This window comes from Coenobita brevimanus, chromosome 112 (assembly GCF_032717465.1).
Source record: "Coenobita brevimanus isolate Jiangsu-jjx chromosome 112, ASM3271746v2, whole genome shotgun sequence".
NCBI classification, from domain to species: Eukaryota; Metazoa; Arthropoda; class Malacostraca; order Decapoda; family Coenobitidae; genus Coenobita; species Coenobita brevimanus.
This window is the reverse complement of record NC_137065.1, coordinates 22,420,543-22,426,502: the sequence shown is the minus strand read 5'-3', so window position 1 is coordinate 22,426,502 and position 5,960 is coordinate 22,420,543. Positions and strand designations below refer to the sequence as shown.

At 38.7% G+C, this 5,960-nt stretch overlaps 1 long non-coding RNA gene across 1 annotated transcript; it reads right to left on the bottom strand.

Moving 5' to 3' along the window:
- Window positions 1-787: 787 nt before the first annotated feature.
- LOC145418086 (uncharacterized) lies at window positions 788-5,366 on the bottom strand. Its single transcript, XR_013900632.1, has 3 exons — window positions 5,286-5,366; window positions 3,667-4,048; window positions 788-986 (listed from the first exon to the last, which is right to left on the bottom strand). It is a non-coding gene; the product is annotated as an uncharacterized LOC145418086 (long non-coding RNA).
- Between the last annotated feature and the right edge of the window lie 594 nt (window positions 5,367-5,960).

The following is a 5,960-nucleotide window of genomic DNA, read 5'->3' as shown; positions in this document are numbered from 1 at the left end:
ACATTCAGTTACAAACAGTCCCAGTATTCCTCTAGACTACAACACGCAATTGGCGAGGTTAAGGTCAAAGTCCCTGTTCCTGGTATGAGTAAGGTTTGATAACGAAGACCTTGCCGTAATTCTTGCCTGCATTGGAATTGAACACAGGACTTCTCTTTTTCGTGCAGTGTCTGCATACAATTACAGCACGGTCATCTTTGACTGGAGGTAAATGAAGTAAAGTGTTCATGGGATGGAGGGTATACAAAGGAGTGAGGCTAAGGGATGGGGTCTGAGTTAAAACTGTATGTAAGGAAGTGACTATGAGGAATGTTCGTTATTCTTGTTGCTGTTATTGTTGTTGATGTTGTCGTTACTATTGCCCTTGTTGTCATTGTTGTTGTTGTTACCCCAGGCTCATCTAGACGTGAACTCCGTGGACTGCAGGCTGAAGTTCCCCTCCTCTTGCAGTCCACCATCCTCCTCTCAGGAATGGGAAAGCAGTTCAGGGACGTCTACAACTGACCAGTTGAACCGCCCAAACACAATGATGCCACCACGTGAAGGCGTCCCGCTCTAGAACTTAAGATGAAGGATAAAAAGGTCACTGTGTGTGTGTGTGTGTGTGTGTGTGTGTGAGAGAGAGAGAGAGAGAGAGAGAGAGAGAGAGAGAGAGAGAGAGAGAGAGAGAGAGAATTTGTGGGAACAGGAAAGAGAGAGAGAAAAAAAGAAAATAATAATAGGAAGACTCATTGGCAAAACTGTATGGAAGCTGAGAGGAAAAAAATCCTGAATGTGAGGAGTGAGATTATTTTATTGGCCACAGAGTAATCGGCTCATACAGAACTGCTGACATTTAACTCAACTTTGCTGAACATGAAGTCATTATGAACATTGCCTAAAATTTCACACAAATTCTTCCTCCGTTCATCATAATACATTCTCCAGCTCACTTACTGTCTTCGTCATCATCTCACCGACTTCACCCCCAACCACCACCATCAATCCTAAACGGGAAAAGAGATCAGGATAATGATGTAGATGATGATGGTGATGATAATAATACTGATGATGGAAAGGTGGAGGAATATATATATATATATATATATATATATATATATATATATATATATATATATATATATATATATATATATATATAGATATGAGTTAATGGTACATGACACATGGTTTTTGGTACAATATTTTATTCATGCTAAAGACACGGAATTTTTATCAAGGGTGAAAAAAAAAACAATGTAAGAAGAATGTAAGAGTGAGATTATGAGAATGATAATAAGCTTAATAAATATGCGCACCAAGTATACCCATTTACTATTTATGATGATGAGAATTTGTATGTTTAGTCAAGCTTAGCGACACGATTTTATCCAGACGACACTGATGTGTATTCCAGCTGCTGCCAGATAATTTGTTGCACTGACAGAGTTAATTCAAATAGTCTGTCCTGTGTTGAACAAAATCGCCTGGCGTGAAACAAAACAGCCCAGCCAACGTCTGAATTATCATCTATATTCACCTGAGTAAAAAAGCAAAATTCAACTCTATTGGCTATCACCAATTGGTTTGTGCGATGTGGGAATGTCTTGCAGTTATTCATAAAGTAACCCAAGAACTGAACTAAACAGCTGTATGTGAATTCACATACAGCCCAACAGAGGTAAACAGAAAAAGAATACAGTGATGCATAATGGTTGACCACTAATCTGACAAAAAAACACAAAATTACATCCCATTTACAGTTTGCAGACAACAAGTAACATTGCTTAAAAATTATCACACCTGGCGGAACAAGTTACCATCCAACCCGCACACTGACTAACATTCACTATAAACCATCACAGTTACGACTAAATGAAATATTAATAAAGATGTTTATTTACTTTTTTTTTTTTTTAACTATAATAAAGTAGGTACATCTCTTCCCTACATCCATTACATTTTCGTAATTTCTGTTATCATGTCTTCCTTCACTGTGCTTCTGTATTTTCAAGTATGCTTCCCACCACCTTTGTCTTTCCCTACCTTCGTGGTACTAATGTTGGCTACTTCACTTGTCCTTCCCTAGCTTCTCATTGTACAACGGACTGCACATTTTCCCGTCTTCACGAAGTTTACCATACATCTCCTGTACCATACTTTTCTCCCTTCGCTGTTCTTCCACATGTTCACTGTGCTTTAAGCTTTCCCACCTTCACTGTTATTCATTACTTTCTTTATGCTTCCCTTTATTCAGTGTACTTCTATTCCTTCCCTATGTTTACTTTCCATCACTGTTCAACTTCCTTCACAATGCTTCCATTTTTTCAGTTTCCTCCCCTTCACTGTATTCATTTTTCATTATGGTTTTCTCCTTCACACTGCTTCAGTATTTCATCATTCTTTTCCTACAAATACTGACAATGATTGTGAAAATTAATGTGTGTAGAATGTGCAGTGGGAAGAAAAAAATCTGAGCATTGCCCACAAAATCCGTTGAAAATAATGTATAGTAAAAAAAAAAAAAAAAAAAAAAAGTTTGGTGTTAACTGGTTGGTGTGGCATCACACTAATAACTTGTAAAAATGATTAATACGTGTAAATACGTTTCTATGAATGAGCGTGTACTGCATAAGAGAGAGAGAGAGAGAATTGCATCGCTTGAAATAAAAGGAAGTGATGATATCAGAAGTGGCTGGGAGTAATACCGTTACGTGTTTATGACCATGTTTGTAAATAAATTTACTTGGATTAATGGATGCCACAGAATAAATGGAATTCCGTGTGTGTGTGTGTGTGTTGTCTCTAGATTCACCTAACCGCTTGAATTATGATGATTCCAAGTCTGGAGTTACTGAATTCGTGTATAACCATATATATTTTTGAGTCAGCAAATGTAACGATACATAACCCATTAACTTAGAACACCACTACATAAAACTAGAAATTGTCTATTTAAACAGCAAACTAAATTTGCCATGAATTAGATACGGTATATGCTTCGTAGGCGATCAGGGCCAATGAGTCTTCCTATTATTATTGTCTTTTTTTTTCTGTTCCCACAAATTCTCTCTCTCTCTCTCTCTCTCTCTCTCTCTCTCTCTCTTCGTAGGCGATCAGGGCCGGTATGTTACTGTGGCAATATGGGCTGGGCCAGAATATAGTGCAATGTGTATTATTTTGCAGCATACTGATTCAATTCACTCCATATGTATTGCCATGACGATGATGGTATGATGGTGGTGGTGGTGATAAGAAAGGCGGCGAAAATAAAGGAAAGCGCTCAGGAGGAAGGAAAGTGGTTAGAACAACAGTATCAGAAAAAAAAAAAAAAATGTACATACCTACGCAATTATATGTATACTTTCTTTGGAGTAATCCTTTCTTGACTGACGGAGACAGTTAAAAATACTGGCAGGTCACCGTAAACTACGAATCCTGATATACCAAGAAAGCTACTGGCAGGTTGGTAGGTGGCTGCTGTTTTAATATCCTCACATAGGTCGTGAAAAGCCATGAACATATGCAGGATGACAGACTAATGTGCACACAAACTGTGTCTGGTACGGTCATGTCTACACATATGCATGGACAATGGGTCATTTCGATTGTCTCCACCTACAATAATAATAATAATAATAATAATAAATAATAATAATAAAAATGAGGCACAGACTATCTACTTACCACCACACACGAGGCGCTAGGACCGGTCAAGGGCAACTTCTCTCTGTAGCTGTAGAAACAGTAGCGTAGTCAGATTTCCACAACTGGGAGGGTCGAAGTGGGCCCAAGTCTTCTTCCGTAATTAACAGTAAAATTTAAGAAAGCCTGTCGAGGAGGGCTTAGACTCTGACCATGGGGTCACGGAAGCCATTCCCATTGCCTCCTCCCGCCCTTCATAGCCATGTCACTTAGCAGCAGCGGCAGTAGGTTGTCTTCGCACGGCTCCTGATATTGATCCAAGTCACCCCTTCCTCGCTCCTCATTTATACCGTTTTCTGCCGCCTCTCCTCGCGATCACAGAAAACGTGAAGGTTCGGGTGCATGCTGGAGCTTCTCGATCATTCTAGAAAAGAAAACGAGATTGCAAGGTTATTTTTATTTCTGGCACGTAAAAACATGATTATATCAGCATTCTATCCCATCATCTATATTAATGAAAATATTAATGAAAATATCAGCATCAGCCAGTATGTCTGGCTCCTTTATCACGACTAATATTATAGATGCCCTCACTGTTGCCACCATCTAGAATATTCTTCACAACATGATTCCAAGCATTCAGATTTTATCATCTACCTTCAGTATATGGTTACGGTAAGGATAAAGCACTGAGCCCTGCAGCATATGGGAGTTTCTACCTTAATTTTTCAGAAATTCAATAGAGAATAATTCACTTATTATTATAACTGCTTAAGGGCAGCCACTCGGTTAACACTGATGTGCAGTTTATGGGCAAAGTTCTGAATGCTTGGCAGGACCTTGTTATTGGAATATTGAACCAATTGGACCTAAGTTTACTGACAACCCGAATGGGTCTGATTAGACCTAATGGGACTTTGTCAAATTTTTAAATGGTATAAGTTGATCACTACATACTAGATATTATTATTTTGTTTTGGAAGAATTATCAACAATTTCGATTTCCACTTAATCATGTAATATAACCAGCAAACAGTACGTAAATGAGCTGATTCGACAGCTGGACTATGGTAGTTAGTGAATAGTTCAGGCTTAAAAAAAAAAAAAAAAAAAAAATCGACTGCTTTCTTCACGCCACCTATGCTACGTGACCACGCACTTTGTTGGCTACCAGTTATGATAGCACTACACTGGTAGGCTATACATATTCAACAAACGCGGGTTCTTGTCCTTTCTCGTACATTCTTCCATTAGTGATGTGAAACTTGTCACTACTACATATCTTTCCCAGTGTACATTACACTGCCGCCAAAAATTATCTTCACACACTCAGTATTCTAATAATTTCCACAGTATATTGGCAGCACCTTCCATAATACTTCCTTGTTCACGTTGTTGCAAGCTTTTCCCATTATCCATTAATGCCTCAAACATCTTGAAATCATTCTTCCTTACATTTTCCACCCTCGTATATTCTACAAATTTTTACTCACATTTATTGCCTTTCATAATTTACCTGGTTTGAAGCAGTATGTGCACAAAACCGTCATCTATTTACCTTTTACTTTCACACGTACTGTATGTGTATGTACGGTGCAATGAATAAGTCATATCGCCTGTCTCTTCGACCTATGGCTTTAATACGGGTTCAAGCTACTTACTGCAACACACACGAAGCTGGGGTAGGCCAAGGGCATCTTTTCAGCAGCTACAGCAGCAGCACTAGGTTATCTTCGTACGGCTCTTGGTCTTGCTATGAGTCATCGTTGCCTCACCTCCTCTATTTATAGCGTTTTCTGCCGCCGCTCCTCCCGACCACAGAAAACGTGAAGGTTCGGGAACATTCTACAGCAGATAATTCTAAGTTACAGTAACAAACCGTGATTATTTCTGCGTTTTGCTCGCCATTTTCCGATCGTAACATTGAATATCTCAGTACTGTACAATGTGTTTGGTTCATTCATCGCAATCGGCCTTGTTCTTGTACGAGTGCGTCGGAGTTGTACGTCACTCTTATCTAGAAGGTTCTTCACAGCGGAAATTTCCATTCAGATATTGGACACGTTGTTACCATTTAGCTTCATTAATCAACCGGATGAAGAACATGAGTAATTGAGCTTGAACCTAATTCTTTTTAGAGGCCTATTTATATACAAACATATACATAAATACAAAGTCATGAATGCATTAACCCCCTCAGTCTGGTGACGTATTTTCTGGCTCTAATCTTGCTCCTGCTGCCAGACGATTATATATAGGGTATGATAGAATTTATCTATGCATACATACATACGAGTACATACATACATACATATATCCTACTCTTACATACATAC